General features: G+C 36.2%; 1 protein-coding gene across 1 annotated transcript in view; it reads right to left on the reverse strand.

Moving 5' to 3' along the window:
* Positions 1-27,088, reverse strand: part of CTNNA3 (catenin alpha 3) — a 1,292,302-nt gene that overhangs the window by 439,408 nt on the left and 825,806 nt on the right. The window lies entirely within an intron of this gene.

The raw sequence follows: 27,088 nt of genomic DNA on the forward strand, positions 1-27,088 counted from the left end.
TGGAATTTGGAAGCCAGAGTTGGATCTAGATCGGAGCTGATGGGCAAAGAGCTGCATTCCAAGTTCTAGTCCATCCATTGATAAGCCTGTGCTCATCTTTCATATACCTTTCAAAATTATGTGAAATTAGAAATTATTTCTTTTCAGGCTTTATCTTTTCAGGTGAATGGTTCTAACATACAAATTCTTGTGATTATTTTCCTTTATTTTATATATCCATTTTTTAAAATCAACGTGTAACAATTAGGTTTACATGAAATATTGACAGCATATGCTAGCCTGAGCTGCTGTTTTCCCTCTCACACCCCCACCCCAACAAACCTTAATAATTACCAACGTTTTTTAACCCATTTGTTAAAAATCAATCCAATGATTTCCATGGGGAATCTACAATGATGCTCACGTTCCTCTTTGTTATTATTTCCTGTCCAAATTTCAACCCAAATGAATCTCAAAAGGGTAACACTGACTAAAAGAAGCCAGGCATAGAACTTTATATTTTCATAAATTTCAGAAGCAGGTGAAACTCTAGTGTTTAGAAATGCATACTTATGCGGTAAAACTATAAAGAAAAATAAGGATACATGGATGGATACGTCATAGTAATAATCTATTTCTCAACTTGGGGCATTGTTTATGATGATTTTAAAGCTACACATTGTTTTACATGTATTGTTACTTTGCCTTATTTCACTATATAAGGGCTTAAAAGAAGAAAAGGATATACTACCCATCATCTCTAATATTTTTTCCTCAATATTTAAGATGCATATCTAGATGCATTGTGTTGTCATTGTGTAAGAGGTCTACACCATAGTATGATTAATTACAGGAACAAGAGCCATCATCTTCTTTGCTTTCTATCTAGAAGATAATGCCTTGTTACATAAATCTTTTCCCAAACCAGTAGAAGGGCAATAGGACACTGTTGATTTATTTCATCCTCGACAGTTTTAAAATAATGAAAAGTCCACTATATATATATTCTCTTTATATAAAATGCAAGGAAATTCTTAATATTATTTAACAATGCAATGTGAGATATTTTGCTAAACTTTCTTGTGATAGCTTTCTGTTTACTGTGGACTTTAGATAAAAACAAAAATAAACACAATTATCTCCAAGATCCGTGGTCGGCAAACTGCGGCTCCGAGCCACATGCGGCTCTTTGGCCCCGTGAGTGTGGCTCTTCCTAAGCCTTAGGAGTACCCTAATTAAGTTAATAACAATGTACCGACCTATATAGTTTAAGTTTTAAAAATTTGGCTCTCAAAAGAAATTTCAATCGTTGTACTGCTGATATTTGGCTCTGATGACTAATGAGTTTGCCGACCACTGTCCAAGATAGAAATTCAGTGTTGACTTCATTTTTCCTGAGATGGTAGCTTATTCATTCATTTAATGCAGGGAATAATTAAGAGAATTATTAGTTTGAACCTAGAATATACTATTAAAAATATGTCAGATGTTTCTTACATTTTCTATAAAAGTAATTCCAGTTTATTTTTATTAAAATGCACTTCTGGCTTGATTTTTGCATCACATACTCAAACAATTATTGAAATAGAAAATGGACCAAAGTGACATTTATAGTCTCAGTAACCAAGTTTGCTTGCATTGATTAGTTATCCTTTCCTACTCTTGTGAAATAGGGTCTAATCAAGCTTTAGGAAATGTTCAACATCAAGTCTTAAGTAATGATCTCCTATGTTAGAGGAAAGGGGATTTTATAGGTTAATAATAGAACAAAAGAGGAAAGACAAGGAAGCTGGCCACTTGCTGAGAGTGTAATTCTTGGATCATATGCACTTTTCACTTTAGAAGACAATGCCAAAATGTCACTAAACTGTCCCTGCCAATTTAAACTCCCAACAATATATGAGTATTCTTGATATTCAACATCTTCAACAATTCTTGCTTATTGCCAGTCTTGTTTTTACAATATTTTAAACAGTTTCTGATATTAGAAGTATGCTAGCCTCACTTGGGCAGTCATCCTTCCCTCTCCATTAAAATATATATATAAAAATAAATAAATAAAATTATATATATATATATATATATAATTTTATTTATTTATTTTTTTACTGATTTCAGAGAGAAAGGAAGAGGGAGAGAGAAATAGAAACATCAATGATGAGAGAGAATCATTGGCTGGCTGCCTCCTGCACATCCCACATTGGGGATTGAGCCCACAACCCAGGCATGTGCCCTGACTGGGAATCGAACTGTAACCTCCTGATTCATAGGTCAATGCTCAACCACTGAACCATGCTGGCCAAGTATCTCCTCCCCACCCCCCACCCCCGAACCCCCGCTCCTCTACCCCACTCTGTGCGGTTGAGTGACAGTTACCACTGGCTCAGTCCCAGGACAAAGGATGCACTCAAGGGTTTTCTTTCAGACCAGCTACCAAATCCTGGCCCCACTGCCTAGGGGGTAACTTCCTTTTTTTTTTTTTTTAAACCTTTGTATATGATTTGTGTTATTTCTTCAAGAATGTTTAATACAGTTTACCAGTGAAAACATCTAGATCAATAGAATCTTTAGCAATAAACCCTCTTTTATTCCTAATAGTGATAATCTATATTCCCTCTCTTTTTCCTGATTAGGTTAGCTAGAGTTTTGTTAATTTTGTTTATATTTAACAGCTTCCAATAATGAGCTGTTGGCTTTCTTTATCATCTGTTTGTTTTTTATTTCATTGATATCTACTTTATCTTATTTCATTTTATCTACTTACATCAACATAATTACTTCCTCTTTTTTAAGGCAGAATCTTAGGTCATTAATTTAGGTTGTTTTCCTTTTCTAATATAAGCATGTAAAACTATAAATTTTCCTCTGAGTATGACTTTAGCTACATCCATCAAATTGTGATAAGCTTATTTTCACCGTCATTCAGTTAAAAATATTTTCTGAGTATCGAATTATGTCTTCACTTGAATTATTTCAAAGTGTGTTATTTAATATTTAGATATTTAAATCTTCCTTGATATCTTATTGTCATTGATTGTCAGAGAATTCACTTTGTATGGTATTGATAATTTTTTTAATATTTTGAGATATTAATGGACTAGCATAGGGCCTAATTTGGTGAATATGCCATAAACATGTGAAAAGAATATGTATTCTCCACTTATATGTAGTTTTCCAAATTAGATAAAGGTTGTTGACATTAAAGGTATTTTATTGATTTTTGTCTAAATGTTCTATTGTTAAAATAGTGATATTAAAATTTACCGTTATAATTATGGAATTGCCTGTAAGTTCTGTCAATTTATGCTTCATGTACTTGAGAACTATTATTAGGCCCATATATTTTTATAATTATTATGTATTCCTGATGTCCCTTTCATTATTATGGAACATTCCTCTTTATCTCTAGTAGTACACTTTGCCTTGAAGTCCACTTTATTGATACTAATTGTGTGCTCAATCCTCTTGTATTTAAAGACTTCATGTTTATCATTTTTCATTTGCTGACTTTCAATTTATTTGTGTTTTTCTATTTGAAGTAGTTTATAGTAAGAGCATGCTTTATTTTATCAGCTCTGACATTCTCTATTCTTTAATCAGAGTGTTTATGTAAAGAGCCAGCAAAAAATGGCCACAGCCAAGCCACCTAATTTTCAAAATATAATTTTAAATTGGACACAGCCATGATCTTTTATTTATATACTAGTGCCCTGGTGCATGGATTCATGCACATTGAAAGGAAATTAATTACAAAGTGGCCAGCAGGGGGGGACTAGGCGAGACAGGCCAGACATGCCCTGGAGCCAACCTCCCTCCAAGTCCCGCTGCACCTGGGGCTGCACCACACTCGAAGGTCATCTACGGAGTGAGCGGGTTCCTTCTGGCAGGTGGGGTCCCTTGGCCTGGCCTGTGGGGATTGGGCCGAAACTGGCTCTCCGACAACCCCTAGGGGGTCCCGGATTGCAAGAGGGTGGTCCTCGGGTGACGCATGCTGGAATCAGGCTCCCTCTTCTCTGGTTCCAGGTGCGTCACCCAAGAACCTCCACTGCCAAGTCACTGAAGCTCGGCAGCTCCTGCCTTGAGTGCCTGCCCCCGGTAGTCAGCGCACATCATAGTTACTGGTCGGAGCATCTGCCCACTAGTGGTCATTGCATGTCATAGCTACTGGTGGGACAGTCACTTAGGCTTTTATATATATAGTTCAGTGATAGCAAACCTTTTGAGCTCGGTGTGTCAGCATTTTGAAAAACCCTAACTTTACTCCGGTGCCATGTCACATATAGAAATTTTTTGATATTTGCAATCATAGTAAAACAAAGAATTATATTTTTGATACTGATTTTATATATTTAAATGCCATTTAACAAAGAAAAATCAACCAAAAAAATGAGTTCGTGTGTTACCTCTGACACACGTGTCATAGGTTCGCCATCACTGATATAGTCTAAGGCTGCTTATATGTGCAATAGCAAAGTAGAATAGTTGAGACATAGACCATATAGCTCTCAAAAATAAAATATTCACTGTTTGTCTCTTTAAGAGAAGTTTGCCAATCTCTAGCTTAGACTATTAGTATTAAATGTAATTATTGATATGATTGTTTTAGGTCTATCATTTTATTAATTTGTTGTTATTCCTCTTTTCTCACTTCCCTGCTTACTTTTAAATTATTTAAATATTTTTAGGTTATCATAATTTGTATCTATTGGCCTTTTGGCTATAACTTTTTGAATAATTATTATTTGAAATTCTTATTATTATTGTTATTTTAATGGTTACTACAATATGCCTATTTAACCTTTCATGGTCTACTAAGAGTTCATATTGTATCACTTCACGTAAACTGTAGATATGTGGGTACTTTACTAGTATAAACCCTTTTGTCCCACTGAATTTTAGTTTTTACTTATTGTATTAATTGCATTTATGTACATTGAACACAACAGGAGCAAATGAAAATATTCCTTTCTTAAATGAATTTAAGCAGAAACATTGTTATTATTTATATTTAGCCTTTCTTTTGTTCTATCTTTATTCTAAAGTTCAAAGTATTAATTTATGATCATTCTCCTTCCTTTAGACTTTTATTTTCCTTTTTAGAACAGGTCTAGCTAGTGACTAATTTTCTTAATTTTTATTTTTCAAAATATTAATAATGAATATTTTCAATGTACATAAAATTATGGTATGACAGTTCTATTCTTTAAACACTTTAAAATATTTAAAATGTTCCACTCTCTTCTGTCTTCCATTGTTTCTAATAAAAAATCCTCAAGTATGCAAATAGCTGTGTCCCAGTTTGTAATGTGTCATTTTTCTCTAGCTGTTTTAAGTATTTTTCTTCATCTCTGGATTTTAGCAGTTTGATTCTGACTTGTTTAGATATGTTTTCGTTGAGGTTACCTGTTTGGTTTTGCTGAGCTTAAATCTATAAACTTATTACTTTCATAAACTTTTTAAAGTTTTAGGCCATTATTTCTTCAACTATTTTTCTGCCAGAATCTCTTCCGTTTCTCCTTCTTGGATTACAATGGCACATTTGTAAAACCTTTTGTTATCATAACAGAAATCCTACAATTTTAAATTCTAACCTATATATTATAGATATTCTATTTTATGGTAAAGTTTGTGTAATAGTGGTGTTTTATCATTTTTAAAGCTATGAAAGAAATCACCAATAAAACCATCTGAGCTATCAGAGCTGGAGTTTTCATTGCAGAGAATTTTGTTAATTGCAAATTCAATGTTGTTAATGCACGAGTTTTCATATTTTAATTGCTTCTTAATTCAGCATTAAAAGCTGTATTTTTCCTAAAATATGTCTACATCATCAAAACTTTATATTTATCAATATTAAATTGTTCATAACATTTTCTTACTATATTTTTAATTTTTAAGACCAATAACGATGTTTCCTTTATGTCCCTGACATAGTGTTGATTTCTGAATTCTATTATTCTGAATCAGTTTCCTTGGAGGTTTATCAATTTTATCAGTCTTTTTAACAAACAACTTTAGTTTTGTTGATTTCATATATGTTTCTATTTCATATTTTTTGCTCTTATCTTTATTATTTCTCCACTGCAAATGTGTGTCCATGTCTTTTGCTATTGTTAACTTCTTAGATTGATGCTTACTTATTTTCTGTTACTCTTCTATCAACTGGAAAATTTTCATTACTAGTTTCTTATTATTTTCTAATTTCCATTGTGATTTATTCTTTGACATATTTATTTAAAAATGAATTGATCAATATTTAAATATATTGAATTTTTTGTAATGGTAATGATGTCTAGCTTAATTTCATTGTAGGCATGTAACCTATAGTGTATATTTTCAAACCTTTGAAATTTAATGAGACTCACTTTATGTCCAAGAAAATATACAATTTTAAAGTGTGCTCAAATAGAATTGTCTTTGAAAGAAATACGCTTAGTTTTTCATCTTTACTAAACATTCAGCTTTAGAATATCTTGATTATCAGATTATAATATAAAAATATTTCTTTTACTTTACTTTTTCCTGTTATCAATATTGAGATGGTTTTATTTGATTCATTTAGATCTGGTGATTAACCTACTGAAGAAATAGTCATTAATATAACATTGGCTAGAAGTGGAATCTATTCATGTTTTCATATATATATATATATATTTATTTATACATATACATATATATAAACATAAAAATTATTATGACTTCTGAAGCCAATTATACCCTTTAATCTTGAGAATGACATTGTCAGGGAGACTAAAGACTTCCAGAGATCGGAGAATAGAAAGTGTAAAATGAGGAAATCCTGAGATATGGATAAGTGAATGCCATCATTTGGATAAAAATATGCTACATTTGCCAGACTACTGGTTTCTGGCCTTAACCTCTTGGGAACTGCTGTAAGACATGAAGCCTTCAGTTACGCTTGTAGGAACCAGCTCTGTCTGCCAAAACACTCCCATTTAACTATGTGAGTTATGCTTTTAATTGAACTGTCTTTCTTTCTTACTCTTGCCAGTAGTTTGCTCATTTTGTAATTTTCTTTTGGGGAAAATGGAAGAAATAACTGCTTAAAGAGGCATATTAGGTATTGGAAATCTCTGATACTTTTCCATGATTCACTAGTGGTCTGCAGAATTCTGGGTGAACAATTTAGTCAATACTTCCACATTATGATACTAATTAGGCATCATACTCATTTGTAGATTAGGCATTATATTCATTTGTAGATTAAAAATAAAGACCAAAATTCACTGCACTTGTAAGTTCCTACTTTTTAAAAATTTTTCATATCCCAAACACACACACACACACACACACACACACACACACACACACACACGGGGGTGGGTTCACACACACATGTGCATGCAATGTTCTTTGTGTTATTATTCCATTAATGGATACAATGAATAAATATTTAAAATATCTGAAAACTTCATTAATGCTTATGGCAAACCTGAAAGTGAGAGTCTGGAAAGGCATTTAAACTGCTATGGGGAAAGTTATCAGTTATGACTGCAACTTCTTTGAGGATAGAGAAAGTTTCTTAATCAATTTCACACCCACAGTTTTAATTAACATCTACTAACCTATAACAAAAACATTTGTATCTCTGTGTCTCATTTGAAGTCTAGACCCTATCAAAATGTGTTCTTGATATTCCAACTTACATTTTAGAAAAGTCGCTTAAAAAACAGCATGCTCTCTATCTTTCACATCTGTTTTTCTTTCTGTGTTCCATGTGTCAGTAAAGTCACCGGTCTTTACCCCAGGGTGCAAGGCAGGACTGAGGATTCCTCTCCAACACCTTTTTTCCTTCAGACTCCTTTCCAAGGTAATAACAGGTGTTTGTCGGGAGATTCTGGTTTAAAGATAAAGCTGAAGACGGACGAGAGATATATGGGCTGGATATAAGGAGTCCATGAGTTTTAGTCACAATGCGTGCAATGGATATGGGGATGTTCTATTTAGATCCTTTTGCAAAGGACTTGTTGAAAAATGCTCATCAAATAGGTTCATCTGTCAGTCAGGGATTGACAGCCTCAGCTGAAGAGGACTGACTCACATAAAATGCCACCCTTCCAAAACCAGCCAGCATCTCATGAATGATGGAAGTAGGGGTTTTAAGATGTGGTGATCTATCTCTCCCGGACGCATCCCCTCGTGGACCATTTAAACTCTATAGCTCTCAGGGCGTCAGTTTGGCTTCAATTTCTGCCTAATTCTGCTTCTTTCCAATTTCTTTCCTAGGTGTTCATCCAAAAGGCACTTCCTAATAAATCCTACACTTCAATCACCATCTCACACTCTGCTTTCTGGAGAACTTGGTCTGCTCTGTTGACTTTCTTGTAGTTTTTGTGTTACCGCCATGCACTCCCATCTCTGGCTTGGGGACCTTTCCACATGATCATCTGTCTGCAAGAGAAGCTCTTCCCTCGCTTGCCTGGTTAACAAGTACTCATCTTTTAGAACACAACTTAAACAACTGGGGATCCCTGTCTACTCTCCCTGACTACATGCAAATTCCACCCCTCGGCCCCAGCTTCTAAGCTTTGATAACAACATGTAGCACTTCACTGTTAGTGCTTCTCTTACCCAATTTCACTCTTACTGGAATGGTGTTTGGATAACGTCTGTCTCTACTGCTATCCAGTTATCTCCTGTTTAGTTCGCCATCGGATCATGGTGCCCGATCCAGTGCTTGACACATTGTAGGCAGGAAATGAAGACTTGTAGGAAGAATAGAGAGGGGAAGGGATTTTGTAGCTCACACAGAGACATCTCAGAAATGTTTGATTGGGGGAAAAACATAAACTATTTTTCATCTTTTTAAAAGTTTAAATGTAACAAATGGAAATTATAGTTGAGCCCTGAACAACATGGGTTTGAATGCTGTGGGTCCACCTACAGGCAGATTTTGATTTTTTTTTTTTCAATAAATACCGGCGCCCTTCAATTTTGCAGGTTTTTGCATCTGCGGATTCAACCAACCACAGATTGAAAACAGTATTTTTACACCTCCAACCATAATTTCCTAACAAAAGATCGAAAACATTTTGAATACACAGATGCGAAGGGCCAATGATAGAGTCAAAAGTTATACATGAATTTTTGACTGAGTTGGGATTGGAGCCCTTAACCTCTGCATTGTTCCAGGGTCAACTGTATTCCAAAAAAACTGCACTTCCACTTTTTACTAAACACATCATTGTGAAAACCATCAAACTGTGTTCCATTTTCTAAGCAAAGTATGGTGGCAGGATTTTAGGCTTAGTCAAATGCCTCTGGTTTTAAATTTTGAGATGGAGGCTTGAGCAAATTTCCTAACTTTTTGAGCCTCAGTTTTCTTATTCAAGGAGCATTAAACTCCCTCATATATTTATTTTTATTTGTATTGCCTAAAAAACTCTTCACACATAATAGACGTACAATTAGTAGTTTTCTAACTATTATTATGCTGACCCCAAAACTAGAAAAAAAGATCAATATTTGCAATTAATGGTTATTGCAGAAAGTGTTGTACCATACATACAGGGAATGTATTGCTACACCACTGCTCTAATATTATGTGGCAATTTTGTTTATTTTTGTGGTTGTGTGTACTTAATTTTTTTGAAATCTATAGCTGCAAGTCCTAGGCTATTTGATAAGCTAAATCTATATCATTTTATATATTCATTATTTTAATAAAACCTTTATATATTGTCACCATCTATCATGGGATAACTCTTTTAAAAGATATTTAAACTCAAGAAGGAAAAAAGTACCATAGAGATATTATTATAAATTAATCATTAAGAAGTTATAACATAAACTGTTTTACCAGATTTTTAGCTAAAACCAAGGGGTTTAGAATCCTGAAATCTATCAATGTTCTTCAAATTTTAACTTCTTTTCTTTTAACATAATGTGTGAATCAACTAGGAGCAAGATAGGGTCTGTGCACACTAGAAAAAGCATGTCAATGGGTTTATATTCTATCTGACAATCATTATTAAATACTGGCCATATGTAGGCATCGTACCTAATACTTCACATGCATTGTCTTAATTAAGCATCACAGGAAAGACCTATTATAAGAGAATATTACTTAGTACATTTTACTCAGATGCTTGAGTAAAAGCCTGCCCAATGTTACTTGGTCAGTGCACAGTTGAACCAAGTTTTCAACTAAGACTTTTTTAATGAAAAGCACATTTTTAAAATCACTTCTATAAAAGTTCACCAATATAATATAGCTAGGAGTAGGAGAAAAACAAGTCTCTGTCATAGAAAAGATCTGATGGGAACTAGAATAGATTTTCATAGTGAATCTTATTAATAGGATAAACGAAACAAAATAGAATGTAGATATTCTTGTCTTCTAAGAAAGATGGAATCTGTCTTAATAATAGAAAGAAAATGGTATGTAAAGCTTCCTTCTTTGTAAAGTGACTAGAAGAGACAGAGACAGGTTTAACCAGGGACAAAACGGAATCTCTGATTATGCAAAGGTAGGACCGGAGTTGGGTGCGACTGCATAATACATGGAGAGGTTAAGGGAGAAGTCTGAATAGAGCAAGTTTCCAAAACAGAAAACAGGATTTAGCTGACCTGAAATAAGGAACTAAAAAGACACAAACAAAATTGCTGCAGGGCTTTGAAAATTTTACAGAAAGGGGACTTTTGAGAAATGTTCAGTGTTTGGGTGGCTGTAGGATTTATAATAAGAGGTATTTTTCACATCCAAATTTTAGTTGTTTGCATTATCCTACCTACATTTTATATTTCCCATATGTGGCTTGCATTGCACTATATTGCCTAATCTCTTTAGTCAAATTGGCTATATACCGTGTGGGTTTGATTTTCAGGAAGGAAGAGGTCAAAGACAAGGGGAACTGAGTAGGACATATAGGATGGATAAGAGCAGATGGAAAAGAAGACAGGGGAAACAAGATCTAAGTGTGAGCAAGAGTTCAATGAACAGAACCTGAAAATCATCTGTAGGTACAATGCAATTCCTATCAAAATTTCAATGGAATTTTTCACACGAAAAAATAAATAGTCCTAAAATTGGTATGGAATCACAGAGCCAAATCAATTTTGAGAAAGAAGAACAAATTAGGATGCATCATGCTTCCTGATTTCAAATATATTACAAAGCGGTAGTAATTAAAACAGTACAGTTCTGTTGAAAAATGACACATAGAAAAATACAGAGCCCAGAAACAAACTCACACATCAATGGCTAACTAATATGTGACAAGGAAGCCAAGGTTCCTCAATGGGGAAAGGATAGTCTCCAATAAATGGTGCTGGAAAAACTGGATATCCACATGGAAGAGAATGAAATTAGACTCCTACCTTACATAATTTACATAGATTAACTCAAAATAAATTAAGGACTTAAACATAAGATCTGAAACTACAAAACTCCTAGAAGGAAACGTAGGGCAAAGCTCCTTGACATTGGTTTCAGCAATAATTTTTTGGATGTGACACCAAAAGCACAAGTAAAAAAAAACAAAATTTAACAAGTTGGACTACATAAAACAAAAGCTTCTGCCCAGCAAAAGAAACAATCCACAAGAAAAGGTAACCTACACAATGGGAGAAAATATTTGTAAACTGAATGTCTGATAATGCATTAATATCCAAAATATACAAGGCACTCATACATCTCAATAACAAAACAAAATTTAAAAACACACACAATTTGATGAAAAGCTTAGCAGAGGATCTGAATAAACTTTACTCTAAAGAAGAGATACAAATGGCCAACAGGTATATGAAAAGGTGCTCATTATCACTAATTATTAGGGAAATGCAAATCAAAACCACCTGGAGATATCACCTTATACCCCTAAGAATGGCTATTATCTAAAAAACAAGAAATAGCAAATGCTGGTGAGAATGTGGAGAAAGGGAACCCTGTGCATGTTGGTTGAAAATTAAATTGGTAAAGCCACTATAGAAAACAGTATGGAATTTCCTCAAAAAGTGAGAGAGAGAACACAGGCCAGCGACCCCACTTCTGGGTATATATTTGAAAGATTAAATCACTATCTCAAAAAGATATCTGTGACTATAGTTAATAATATTGTATCTTATACTTGAAACCTGCTATGACAGTCGAGTTTTAATGTTACCACTACAACAAAATGATAATCATGGGAAGGATGTTAACTAACCTTATTTGGGTAAGCATTTATATATATCACATTGTACACACTAAACTTACACAATGTTACATGTCAATTATATCTTAGTACAGTTGGGAAGGGAAAATAAAACTTAGGAATCAGAAGTTACTATGGAAACAGGTCAGAAATTTTATAATAAATGAATGAATGAATGAATAAGTAAAAACATATACATACTTAGTGAGAACACAAGACATTACACATCTTAAGAATATTGGTGTTGAATAGGAAACTGAAATCAATTTTATTGAAATCTCATTAAGTGTTGCTGTCATATAAAGTAATTCACAAATTGTTTTCATACATTGTTTTTAATACTTACTATCATATCCTAATAGAGTCATTATTATCTTCATTTTAAAGAGAGGAGACTGAACTGGGAAACAGTTAAGCAACTGGCTGAAGCTCACTCAGGTAAGGTGATAGTCCAGTTGGGATTCCTAAGTTGAAATCCAGTGTAACTTTCCCCCACCACCTTTTCATGTCCTTAAGAAATAGCCCCGTTTCCATCAGTACATGAGTGGACAAAAAGCTGTGGTACATTTACACAATGAAATACTACTCTAATGGATATAATTATTTCTTTTTATCAAGAATACTATTTTTAAGTAAAAAAGTATTTTATTCTCCTAAGTGTCTTAAAATGTTTCCTTGAAAATATCTTTACACTATTTGACCAATAAACTCATCTTTCATACTCAGTTACATTTCAGTGTAGCTCCAACATAGTATAGGCTATTATTGAGAATTTGTACTGCATTTCTGAAGAATTAGAATAACTTTTCTTATAAATAGTGGACATCAGTTTAATCTACATATACATATTTTAAAAGAGGATGGTGTCATGAGTATATTGTTATTTGCATTTGCTTTTTATGTGCTGGAGCAGAACTGCTACTAAAATGAAACACAGCAGGTAACCTTAGCGCACTCCACCTCCCTTTCTGTAGATTACAGGAGCTTTAAAATTGCAAAGTTCATGATTATATTAAATAACTACAGTATAGAATAACTACTACTCTTTTCTTCCAAATTTCTATCATTAATAAAATTCTCAGCCCTCCACATCAGCTATAAATGCGTTAAGCAGCACAGCTGTTTTAGACTAGAGCACAGTTTTACCAACACAGGAGCAAATCAAATTAAATAATCACATCTCTCTTTATTTCACAAATTACTGAAGAATTAAAAGTAATTCTTCTTATCAAAGACTTATTTTCCTCTATGAATATAGGCATTTTAAATCCTGATTTGGTTTTCTATGCTGAAATATGCTGTCATTTTTCAATTCATTTAAAGATGCAGAAAGAAAAAATATTGCATTCTAGAAAAAAAGATTTTGTAGAGACCTAATTACATAATAACTTTGCTACTTGTTTCACACCCTCCCTCATAGGAAGAATAGATATGATTTTAGCCCTGCACATAATGAAACCTCCATCTAATTACACCTCTGTCTTCAGAGACTTTGCCAAAAGTAGTTTACTATGTTTAAGCATCCGGAGCTGCATGGCTTGAACTGGCTCTGAGTTAAATGGTGAGAAAGGTCCTTATTGCTGTGCCTGTGACATACCACAGAAAAGCTTCTGGCTAGAGTCACAACCAGCAGGTGCACAATGTACAGACTACAGGGAAACGCCTCAATGTCATCCAGGAGTCAGCGGGGCTGTGGTTTTCACGACTACACTTCCCTATTCCCATTAGTAGGCCTCCTTCATTTAGAATATAATTCTCTTCCAATAGCTTCCCCAAGCCCCTCGGAAGTGGAAAGTGATGATGCCCTTGTGGTTTGACTGTCCCACTGCTAAACTACTAGATGGCATAGAAAGAGTGATCGGTCAACATCTGACAACTGAGTCAATGAGTAGCTCTCACAATGTGAGTGCAAAAGTCTTCTCTTTCTGATTTTTCAGGAGTCTGTAAAACATGGAGCCTCTCTTTCTCAGTAACTTGCTCATTGCCTAGAGTGCCAATGCAATGAAGCACATAGAGGAGAGAGAGGAACAGGGAGGAAAGCTATCCTATATAATAAAAGGCTAATATGCAAATCAACCAAACAGCAGAATGACCGGTTGCTATGACACGCACTGACCACCAGAAAGCAGATGCTCAATGCAGGAGCTGTCCCCTGGTGGTCAGTGCGCTACCACAAGGGGAGTGCCACTCAGCCAGAAGCCGGGTTCACGGCTGGCAAGCGCAGCGGCAGTGGCAGGAGACTTCCACCTCCATGGCAGCGCTAAGAGTGTCTGACTGATGACTTAGGCTTGCTGAGCAGGCCTAAGCCATCAGTCGGACATTCCCTGAGGGCTCCAGGACTGCAAGAGGGTGCAAGCCAGGCTGAGGGACCCCTCCCCGCCACCAAGTGAATTATTTTCGTTCACCAGGCCTCTAGTCATATAATAATGAACTTGCCTTGTTTGAACTAGGTAACTTATACATTTTACTTATTCAGTTCTTACAATGAATAAGTAAGGGAAGTATTTTATTTTCTCACATGAAAGAAATTAATTGCTCTTGAGCGAAAACACTTGTTAGTAAAACAAACCTAAGAAAAGTTAGAAATAGCATTAGAACCCATGTATGCTTGGCTGTTTCCATTGGGCAGTTTTGCCTTTCCTATACATATCTGAGAATCAAATATATTCTGCCATCTTTCTCTTTAGGAAAATGCATTTCAGACTACTCAGTCATAATACAATAATTGAAATATTTCACTTTCCTATAATGGGAACTTCTTTATTAATGATATTAAAAATATTGATATAATCTGCAAATATTATATAAAGCCAATAAAATTGATAATACCTATAAAACAATCACTCTACCAATTTGCTTAGTTCAGTGGATACACTAAATTCTTCCTATTCTGAGTACCATTTTAGGTTCTGGGAATACAAAGGATACAAGAGATATAGACAGAAATATAGTCAAATGTTCATGTAACAATGATGTACATGCCAAGCAATAACCAGTCCATATAAAATGATGTGGGAGATGAGAAATGAGAGCTATTCATTCTTCTAGGTCATAGGGGTGAAAAACAGGAGCCAAAAGTAATATTAGGGAAGCCTGTCCTTAGAAGTAATATTTGAGTTGGAATTTGAATGATAATATTCCATAAAGCAAAATAAAAAGAGGAAGACAATTAGACATTTTTACCGAGTATCAAATAAAGTAGGAAAAGCCAGGGCAAAGGCCCAGTAAAACGCATCAGGCTGAAGGGTACCAGGTTGCCTGATGAACATAGCATGGGCTCTCTCACTGAAGTCACTGAAATTTATTCTCCATATCTATGCTTTAGCAACATAAATTCAGGGAGCTTTTTCTGAGCCCCAAGACTAGGTCAGGTCCCTCAGGTACATGCTTCCCTAGCTTGGAGCTTCTTCCTCTCATAGCGTTGATCTTTGCTTGTAAATAAACATTTATATGCTTTGACTATATGTTCCCACCCCCAATGGGCAGTAAAGATTATGAGAAGAGGAATGTCATTTGATAATTTCCTTTACTTTATCTCTAGTACAAGATCTAACATATTAGCAGCACTTAAAAGAAAAAAAAAGTCAAATAAAAGTTGGAAAGAAATCATAAAGGTGAGATAGTTGATAGGGGCCAGAATGCCAAGGACTTTATGGATATTGTTCTGTGAACAAAGGGAAGCACTAAATTTCACTTATTTATTTTCATCAGGAGGAGAACATGATTATTTTATTTTTTTTATTTTGTATTTTTTGTTAATCCTTATGGGAGGATATTGTTCCATTGATTTTTAGAAAGAGTCGGGGAGGAGAGAAAGAGAGATAAAAAGATCAATGTGAGACACATCAACTGGTTGTCTCCTGCATGGGGATCGAGCCTGCAACAGAGGTACATGCCTTTGACCTGAATCAAACCCAGGACCCTGATGCCCAATCCACTGAGGCACACCGGCTAGGGCAGAGATGTTTTCAAGGGTTATTTTCATTACAATGTGGAGGATGGGTTGCTGAGAGAAGAACCTAGGGACAAGAAGACCAGTTAAACAAATGTTTCAGTGTTCTCACTAAGCAGTATTGAGGTCCAAACTAAAATAGCAATTGGACTTGGAGAAAAGGAGAAGGACATGAGCGACATATATTCAAATCATTAGGATCTGGTGACCAATTGAGGAGTGGCAAAGAGAGGAGTCAGTAACAACTATTACTAGTGTCCTAGGTCTGGTCAGTGAATACAAAACTTGTTGAAATTTAAAGAAGAGGACAGACTCTTTTCAAAAGGACTATTTTCATGATGAATGTGTGCTCAGACTCATAGGCAGCTTAGACTACAGAGTTGAAATCATCATTTCTTAAATATTCAAACAGTTCAAAATCAAATCCAAAAATAATTCTTATGAATTGAGTGGGATTATTTACATTATTTTAGGGTTGCATGAAAAATGTTTTTGAAGAGTAATACGTGATTAGAAAAATACAGCAAAATGAAGTGTGTATAGTAAAAAGTGAACCTCTATCCCAGGTGTCTTTTAGTCCCCTACATGCTCTACCTAGAGGCAACCCCTGTTATCAGTTTCCTGCGACTCTTGAGTAGGAATATTACTAATCACCAAAATAAAAAGGTCAAAAGAGAAACCAAAAATGGATTTCTTTTCTAAACAGCAATTTGAAATAAACTGCTGAAAATTATCAGTGAAAATGGATATTAGCAAATAAATGCAATGATGTGGCAAGTAAGACTGGCAAAAGGTATCCACTCTATACAAATTGATCATCTTAGCATTTTATTAAGATATTGCTTTCTGACACCCCTCAGTTAGGTCATTGCCACTCAACAATATTCAATGTTGCTATCTTTATCTCTGAGCTCGCTTTTATCCATCTCAGTTGATCATTCATGTTTTTGACTCAAAGACCCAGGCCCCACCATAGTAGTTCTCCAGTATACAACAGTAAAATTCTCAAACGCCTTGTGATCCAACAATCTGGACCCTGAACATGTTTTAATTGACATAGCACCAACCATGAAATAATCACAATAAAATATAGAGATTCTTCCCACATTCATACTTCCCATCTACAGTAGCCATTGTGGCTTTACTTTCATTTACCTCTATTTTCCTTTTTCTTGCACTGAGGTAATCAAGGACAAACAGGTAGTAGATAGGGCCCAATGAAAGAGCAGACAAGTCTTAGTCAGAAAAGTGATACTTCACAAAGCATATTTTTTTCAAACAGAAGTGAACAAGGACATAAAAAATCAATTTTCATATCCAAATTAGTGCCTAAGTGAAGTAGCTGAGAGAGCTGCACTTAAAACCAGAGGCTAACCTGATTGCAGATATAGAGAATTGACACTAAACATATCTCTATTTGATTATGTTTATATGCAAAAGGAGAAAACACTGGAAAAACATCCAAATATGGCTATTTCAATGTCTGGATTAATGTCCTCTAAGTTCATGAACAACATTACAAAGTTGGTTTTTTCACTCCTTTGGACATGACTGAAGAATTTATTAATGACGTACCACAGAGGTAGCTATTTCTACAGCTTGAGGTGCATACAGAACATAGAATTATTAGAGCTCAGAATCTGGTTCAACTGCCCTTCTTTGCACAGGTGGGTAGGTTACAGTCCAGGAAGGATAAGAATTTGCCTGAAGTCACACAGCTAGGAAGTAGCAAAGCCAGAGCTTAAAGCTAGAGATTTGGCAGCAGTCTTGGCCTTTTTTTTTCTTTTTTACAATTTTTTTAACCTGTATTAACTAGATACTGTCAAGAACAGATGGAACACTTAGAAATGGTGACAAAAGAGAGACTGATGACAGGCAGTTTACAGACAACGGGCAAGGGTAAGGGAAATCAACATGGGAGGTGAGTCCACCAGGCCTATCAGTAGAGAATAAGATACTCTACTACCTAAAGGAATAAGATAATGGAGAGGTTACTGAAACCCAGAAAGAACTATATTTAAAGCAACTGTAGGAACTGTGGCCTTGGGAAGGAACACTCTTTGATAAACTGGCTCTGTTAGGAAGGAGCTAGGGGACAAAACCCAGACCTCACTTTTCTCCTAACCTCCAGTCTCCTACTAGTGACTACCATTGACCATGCCCAGGCAGAAGCCAGGATGTAGAGGAGCCACATTTATATTATCCTAGGTCCACCGGAGGGGAGGAACAAATCCTATATAATAAAAGCATAATATGCAAATCTACTGAATGGCAGAATGACCAGTTGGCAGGGGGCCGGCCTGGCAAGCAGGCAGTGCCAGGCCAGCCAAGGCGCTTGCCAGTGGGCAGAGGGAGGGAACGGTGATGGGGGCGGCGACCAGTGGTGGCTAAGGGGCAATGTGTGTAGGGGAGGGCCGGCACCACCCCGATTGGCCTGTCCAGTTGCCTCCTGCAGGGGGAGACCGGGGGTGGCTGTAGCGGGGTGGTGGGGGTGGTGCCGTCCCCTGAGCGGGCCTAAGCCATCAGTAGGACATTCCCTGAGGACTCCTGGACTGTGAGAAGGCTGGGCTGGGCTAAGGAACCCTCCCCCCACCCCCCGCCCCATATCCCCCAGTGCATGAATTTTCATGCACTGGGCCTCTATTAGAGAATATAATAGAGGAACAAATAGAGAATATCCAGTACTACACTTAGCTGTACCCACCTTCTGCTTTGCAATTTTGTCTTCCTTATCAGCCCCTACTTTTTTCATTGAGATAAAAATCATCAAGGTTAATGAATAATGGTGGCCAATGTAAAATTTGCATGATTGCCGAAACCGGTTTGGCTCAGTGGATAGAGCGTCGGTCTGTGGACTGAAAGGTCCCAGGTTCGATTCCGGTCAAGGGCATGTACCTGGGTTGCGGGCACATCCCCAGTGGGAGATGTGCAGGAGGCAGCTGATCGATGTTTCTCTCTCATCGATGTTTCTAACTCTCTATCTCTCTCCCTTCCTCTCTGTAAAAAATCAATAAAATATATTTTTCAAAAAAAAAAAAAAATTTGCATGATAGTCTATGATGGACTTGATCTAAAATTTATTCAAATGTCACAGAAGTCCGTGGATGGAGTACAATAAGCAACAGGTTTACAATAAGCAATATTTAAAAATAATTAATCTCAAAAGTAATCATCTCAGTACTATAACTCATTAGCTGGAAGAAAATGTGGTAATAATATGTTTTGTGCACAGAACAATTTTAATTAATAAGCAGCATGAATTTATTCAAAATTATAATAAGACATCATTATTCTCAGAACATGAACTTTGAGGATAGGTGTTAGCATCCTGTTGAGTTCCAGAGAATGAACTTCTGGATATTAAATGTGATTGTTTAGAGACCTCAAACATATCAGCTTTGTGCAGTCAGCTATTATCCACACTGACTATTGTTTATGACTGTGAATCACCCAGGCCTGATGTGATGACCAAAAGTACTTCAGTAAAGGATGAGCAATATCCGATGTGGGTGGTATAGAAGTCATTTCAGTCACAAAACAGAGTTCAAGGAGTTGATTCAATGCAGAGGCATTACTAATAAAGTAAATATAGGGAGAAATCTCATAATACGTGTTTCCTTTATTTTTGAGGGCAGTGTTATGAAAAGAGAGGGGCGGAGAGAGAGTTTGTCTGCAACCTCTGAGACGCCCAGCTTTCCTTGGTTTAGGACAAATCTGCGCAGGTGTTAAGAGTGGTTCTAATCTCTTGCCTTTCCAAAATGAGACACATGGAAATCACTCTGTTATAGACAGGAAAGGTGTCTGGTTGAAACTGGGCCCTTTTAAGGACACTTTAGTAAGAAGGTTTAGCTCTGGGTCGATTTGGTGTACCTTCCCATTACCAATGAGACCTGGATTCCAGAGAAAATAATTCAGGACTGCCTTAAATTAAAGCAGGGGTAGGAAACCTTTTTTCTGCCAAGGGCCATTTGGATATTTATAACATCATTCTTGGGCCACACAAAATCATCAACTTAAAAGGTATCCTGCTATATTTGGTCAAACATTTAACTAACTCACCCCTAATACCTTGGCAGGGCCAGACCAAATGGTATCGTGGGCCTTATACGGCCCATGGGCAAGATGTTCCCCACCCCTGAATATGAACTATTTCTTCTTATTCATTTTTCTACTTGGATTTAAGAAGCCAAACATGTCAGAATAGACTACCTATGACTTTTAAAACCTACCTGAATTGTAGATCAGATTTATATTACCTGATGTAAATGTTTTCCAAACCACATGAGCTAGTGAAACATATCCTTTATTTATAAAATAAGAAAGAACCAAGTGTTTCCTACCTGAACAAAATGCCTTGAGCAAAGTATCTGTGAGCATACATCTTTAATTTCTTCAGATGAAAACAGTTTTGAATCAGGGGCTATCAAAAAAGTGACATGATGTTTTCCTAATACACCAAGAAAAAAACCCTCCAAATGCTGAGATTCCCGTAGCTTTTGGTATATGTTACCAATTGATCTGGCTCTAAATGAAACATAATTTAAGCAAGATAATAATCAAGGTGACTGGGAATCTTAAAAATTACTTCAGAGCATGTACTAAGGCTTGGCTGATGGATATTTATTATCTTTCCATTATTTTCAGAGTCAGAAATAAATTCTCCATATTTTAATTTTTAGCAAAGCATTTGCTCTGGAACTTTCTGATGTGTTAGCATGTTCCACCTTTAGTAGAGTTGCACATGTAGGTGATTCATCACACCTGCTAAAACATGAGAAGTGAGCCTGAATCAGTCACCTCATTTCTTTTTGGAGATAAACTAACTCCAAAGGCATTACAACTCTCTGCCTTGCATTTCAAACTGAACATATGTTTTCATATAATTATCTCATTTGGTCAACATAACACCCGGTGAGGAAAACAGGGCTGTCATTATTGCCCCATTTCACGGGTGAGGAAACAGGCTTATGAGAGTTAAAGTGGCTTACTCAAGTCGCATGGCTGAGCAGTTATGGACCTCTGACTCATAATTGGTCCAGTTAAGGCAAACACATATTTATGGAGTGCTTTAAAACCACAATCCTAAGTCTTTGGGGTACAAGGTAGGGTACAGATGGTAGACTAACAGAGAAAAAGAAAAGGCTAACACTTTCACAGTATTTATTACCTGGGAGACCCCTTTATAAGAGATTTATAGATTTACTTCATTTAATCCCATAACAAGTCCACGGGGTAGTGCTATTGTAATTGTCATGTTACAGATGAGAAAGCTGACTAGATGATTAACTTGTACAAGATCACAAAGGCAATTTTAACTTCAGAGTCCGTGTTCTTAACCATTATACATATTGCCTCTAGAGATTACAAATCTTGTGGACAACTTTTCATTATACTACACGGCCTCCCATGGTAGAATATGAATCTATAATAATAAAAATGTAATATGCAAATCGAACAAACAGCCAAACAGCACAACGACTGTCCAGACAATCAGGCTATGACATCCACTGGCTCCAGGCCAGCCAAGTAGGGTGTGATGCTATTGGTCGGGGTGGGGGGGAGGTGGGGGAGGGAGGGTCCACCATTGCCCCATAATCTCCCCAATGGCCAGTGGAGCAATTAATCAGGGGGAAGGGGACTTGGCAATCGCCTCAAAGAGGGAGGCCCAGGCTACCTGGCCAGTGGTATGCGGCAGGTGGGCAGGGCCTCCCTCTGGGGGCGATCGATCGTGGGGCTCCCAGACTGCGAGAGGGTGTAGGCCAGGCTGAAGGACCCCCTCACCCACATGCATGAATTTCATGCACCAGGCCTCTAGTAAATAATATGAATCTAGCAAACATATATGCACACATGCAGGCACACACATATAGACATAAATATCTATCTACCTATGTGTACAGACACATTTTATACTAAGAGATTTGAGTATGACTGATGACTTTGTATGTGTATGGCTATAACTCCATGTAGTCCAGGATTAAAAAATAAACTAGATGAATGATATATTTTAATCCTGAACCGTCTCAGGGAGAAAAAAAAAAAACAACAATACAGAAAAACTTCCCAGATTGAAGACATACCCTTCCACATTTAACTTTCAAAATCTTCCTCAAAATAGCTTTGTGTCTTTTAAAAGAATCCATTGGCCTTTCCAACAAGATAAAATAGACTCAAGGAAGATGTTCCCTTCTGCGTGACTCAGGAGACATGCTTCTTCTGTGCAACACTCTACCATCATCTGCCAAAGACGTGTGTGCAAATACCAGTCTCGCACACAGACAATGTTTGCACAACACTGAGGCTAACTAGCCATCTGGTTATCAGATGTTTGGAGTCCAAATTGTACAGTTTCCCATGTGTTTCCTCTAATGACAAATGGAATGCCAGAGCTCTGATAACAAGGACCCACGCTCTGGACTAATACTACTACATCCTGATGCAGAGCAATAGAACAGCGCACATCAGAGAAAGGGCGTTCTGTCTTACATTGGTTACAGACAAGAAGACAGTATTTTCTAGGCTGAGATTCAGATGAAATAGAAACCTCTTAGTTCAGAATGTGATGTGTTTTTCTCAAAATGTAGAGAATCCTCTAATGTTCTGTGCAATTGTATTTCAGTGTTAGGGCTAGCAGAGTGCATCAACTAAAAATGCAATCACAGTAAAAAATCCTAATGAGATGCATTATTTCTGACTGAGCACATGCCAAAAGCACAACCGCAACATAATATGAATGATGTGATTGACTGCTAGGGCTGCTTGCAGCCCATAGCTTCAGGTAATGCATCTGTCTCCCACCATTAACAAGCAAAGAGACAGCATTTTCTGTTTAAAATTAATAACTGCTACACTGCAGAATTATAGGAAAAATTCTAAGTGCTTCACACAAAGTGCTTCACAAAATTGTACTGACGTCTAACAAAATCACTACATAACAGATACACATGAGAAATGTTTTCTTTCTGTCTTCTAGCACACTGCCTCTTCAGTTTTCCCTGCATAGAATGCACAGTTCTCAGCAAGATGAGTATTAGCAGAAATATAAATATCCTTTCTATTTTAACACACTCTCATCTCAATTAAAAAACTTAGTCATTTACTATCTTAAAATGTTTCTTACTTACAATGGATTAGGTATTGTTTTCTTCTATATAACGAAAACTACTTTTTAACAATAGGCAACATAATTTCTAATTCAGATTACACTTTTTGAATGACTTTGGACACTGGATCACCATCAGCAATATCAATATAGTAATAACATTCTTTGAAGAACTGTAATAGTACTGTAAGGGTGGGCAAAAGTAGGTTTACGGTCATGATGAGTACACAAAACACAACTTATTCTTGTATTATTATTTATTAATTATTGTATCATTTATTTGTATTACAACTGTAAACCTACTTTTGCCCAACCCTGCTTAGTACATTGCTTAAATAGTACAATGCTTAATATAGTCTTAAAACATAATAGAAATTAATGACCTTTCAGGGATTTCCAAATTTGAGGAGGTTAGCAGATTATCACTCTTTTGAAATAACTACAGCTTCCTCAAAAGGAGGCTGTTTTAAAGATTGTGGAGATAGTTGAACACAGATAAAACTGGTACTCATATGTCTATTTTAATTATCTAACCTGTTGTATTACTGAGAGAAATTTAACTCAGAAACGTCCCCATAGTATGGTAATAATCCAAGGTGCAGTGATGCAGGTACAAAGGAAGAAAAAAAAGGGGGTAAACAATGACAATGAATGATACAGGCAAGAGGAAAGTGAAAAATGTAATCACACTATGTTTTGGCCAATAATCATTGAAAATCCAGTAAGGTGTAGAATGAGAGCAAAGTTTCTGTTGTCTTTGTAAAGAAAGAATAGCTCACTGAACTCTTTGAGGGAAATGAAGTCAAAAGAATCAGTGAATAAGTAAAAATAGAAGAAGTAAAAAGAAGAAATCAGAACAAGAAAAAAAAAAGAGGAAATACGTGGCTTCCTACATCAAGATAGTATTCTTTTAGTTTATGAAGTATAAATCATAGATCAATTGTCCAAAAATATTTCTGATTTATCTGGAGAGAAAACAGATTGAAAGGGCTCTAAACCAAGTTGGTTTTCCTCCTAGCATGTTACTACTTCAAGCAATCAGATTGTGACTCCAAGAATTAGGCAGAGTATAAGAAACTTAAAAAAAGAACATTTTCTATTATTACTTTGAGTTTTCTGCAAATATATTCATTTTATGATTTTTTCCCTCTAAAAATAGAAATGCAGTTTACGGATTAACGAATGCCCATCCATAGTCTACATTCAAGAGAGGAATCTTAGTCTGTATTCTAGACCCAACTAGAGTCTAAAATTAACCACAGTCCTTTTTTTTTAAAGTTGACCATATTGCATGGGTTGGAAGTCCCAGAAAGGAACTTGACTATATATGTAATTGTCCTTTAAGAACCTAGAAAGCTTGATAAGCTGATTTTCAGAAAAATACAGATGATTCCTGATTGATGATGGTTCAACGTACAATTATTCTACTTTACGATGGTGTAACAATGATAAGCATTCAGTAGAAACTGCATAGTTGACTCTTGAAAAAATGTGTGGGTAGGGGTGCCGAGCCCTATGTTGTCAAAAATCCACGTCTAACTTTTGACTCCTCAGAAACTTTATGGTTGGCCCTTTGCATCCAGAGATTGGGAATCCACACTTGGAACTGTAAAGATGCTATGTTGGGGGTTGAATCAGTGGATGCAAAGCCCAGAGATACAAAAGACCTTCTGTTTGGGGAAAAAAACACAAAACACATACAACTACATATAAGTGGACCCACACGGTTCAAACCCATGTTGTTCAAAGGTCCGCTGTACTTCGAACTTTGAATGCTGATCTTTTCATGACGCTGGGCAGTGTCAGGGAACACAGCTCTTAATCAACCACAGGCACTAGGGTAAACAGGCGACACTTTACAGTGCACCGTGTTGCCGGTATTTTTTGGCTGTTGTGATCTTGGCTCGCTTAATGTAGAATAGGCTAAGCTATGATGTCCAGTAGGTTGGGTCTATTAAATTCATCTTTGACTCACAGTATTTTCACTTGTGATAGGTTTATTTGACATAAGCATGTCATAAGTCAAGAAGCATCTGTAAATTACAATGTTGGTTGTAATCAAGAGGGCTGGAGTCCTCTGACTGCATCAATTATTTGAAAGCTGCAATCATGATTCAGTCACAAAATGAATATCAGCATTGTTAGCCAGAATCAGAATGTAAATCCCCGTACTGTCCTAGCCTATGAGGTAAAAAGGAAACCCAGGCATCTCCCACATGTCATCCCTCTGGATTCAAGGTCCCTAGCCAGTCTGCCTTCTTCTCTGTACCTTCAGGAGTCTTTTCATATTTGTTTTATACCTAATGCCCAGATGGTTTAGTTGCAGATAATGAAAAGAACAGGGAGAAATACGTCCATTCCATCTTCCCTTGTAGTGAAACTATTCTAGCTGTGTGATTTTAATGAATTATTTCCGTTTCTATCCAGAAGTCCTTGATTATCAATGAAGATACCACTACAGGTTCTGGCAATACCTGATCATAAATATCAGCAGCTTTTAAACTTTATTCTAAATTGCTATTAAGGAAAAGTTTTAAATAAAGAAACAGAAAACTCCCCAAAGTCATGGTTTTATATAATTTTTTTTTTTTTGCACAAGGAACCCAGTAATTGGTTCTAATATTCCATTTTCTCTCAACAAACATTTGTGGAGAGCCATGTAAAGAGTCCCAATTAAATACAAGGGATATAAGATTGAATGAGATGTGATCTTTATACTCATAAAGTTTATAATCGACTCCTTCAAAATACCTTCGCAACTTCTTTGTCTGGGTCAGGCTTTGCCTCTGCTCTCCTGCCCATTACACTCTGGTTTTAATAGTATATTCGATGTCACCTTGTTGTCAGTCTTCTCCAATAAGCCATAGGCTTCTTGAGGGCAGAGACCTTGACTCAAAAGCATCATTCCCAAACAAGTCACTTTACAGAGAATGGTTTCAACAAATCTCTGCAGGACAAGTGAATGACATAACAAGAAACTCTTCATTTCAGCCAAGTAGCTAAACACACAGGCCATATACCTCATATTAATACAATTTTTAAAACACCTAAATTTGGCACCCTCTTAATTACATTATTAGGGGGCAGGTTGATATGGGCTTGAATATAAACTAGTTAGCATATTAGCCTTATTTCATTTATCTAATTAACCCATTAGTCCATTCATAACCCAAAAATCAGAATCATGGAAGGAGGGAAAGAGCACTAGCCCATTTGGATGGGAAAAAGAGGAAAGAGACCTTGAGCCTCAATATTATGGATAGAAATCTTGGGTAATACAAAGCACAATGCTTTCAAGAATGGACCAGGCAAAACATTGTTTAAAGTTTATCTAGTTAAAAAAAGAGTAAAAAAAGTATTAAAAGAATTTATAATATAAGGACTGGAATGACAAGGCAGTTGAACTGAAAAATACCTTTGTCTGAAGCAAGCAGTATCAATTAAGTTGCTTTTGTTTGCAAGTAGAAATTCAACTTAAATAGAGTAGCAGTAAATAAATTGTTAGTTCATGTAACTGAAAAAATTCTACCTGTGAGTGGTTTTCAAGTGAGGACTGATCTGGCCAGCCAACAGTGTCATCACAAATGTGTGTGTTTTTCTTTTCCCCTGATTTCCACTGTGTTTTTCTGGATTTCACTTTGTCCTTAAGTTGGTTTTCTTTGTGGTTGTCTGAAGGATGCCAGTAGCTCTTAGGTCTATTAAATGCTCTTGGTCACTTCGCATTCGGAGGCAGAGAGGGAGGACAATGAGGAGGACAGAGGAGATGAGGGAAAAGAAATAGAGGAGGAGAAAGGAGGGAAGTCCGCCAGCTACCTAATGAAATTCTTCTATTTCATTTTGATTGTGACAATATACATCACAGGCCCAACAGGAGATTGTTGTTTTGAGTTAATCAACACC

This window comes from Myotis myotis, unplaced genomic scaffold (assembly GCF_014108235.1).
Source record: "Myotis myotis isolate mMyoMyo1 unplaced genomic scaffold, mMyoMyo1.p scaffold_m19_p_15, whole genome shotgun sequence".
NCBI lineage: Eukaryota > Metazoa > Chordata > Mammalia > Chiroptera > Vespertilionidae > Myotis > Myotis myotis.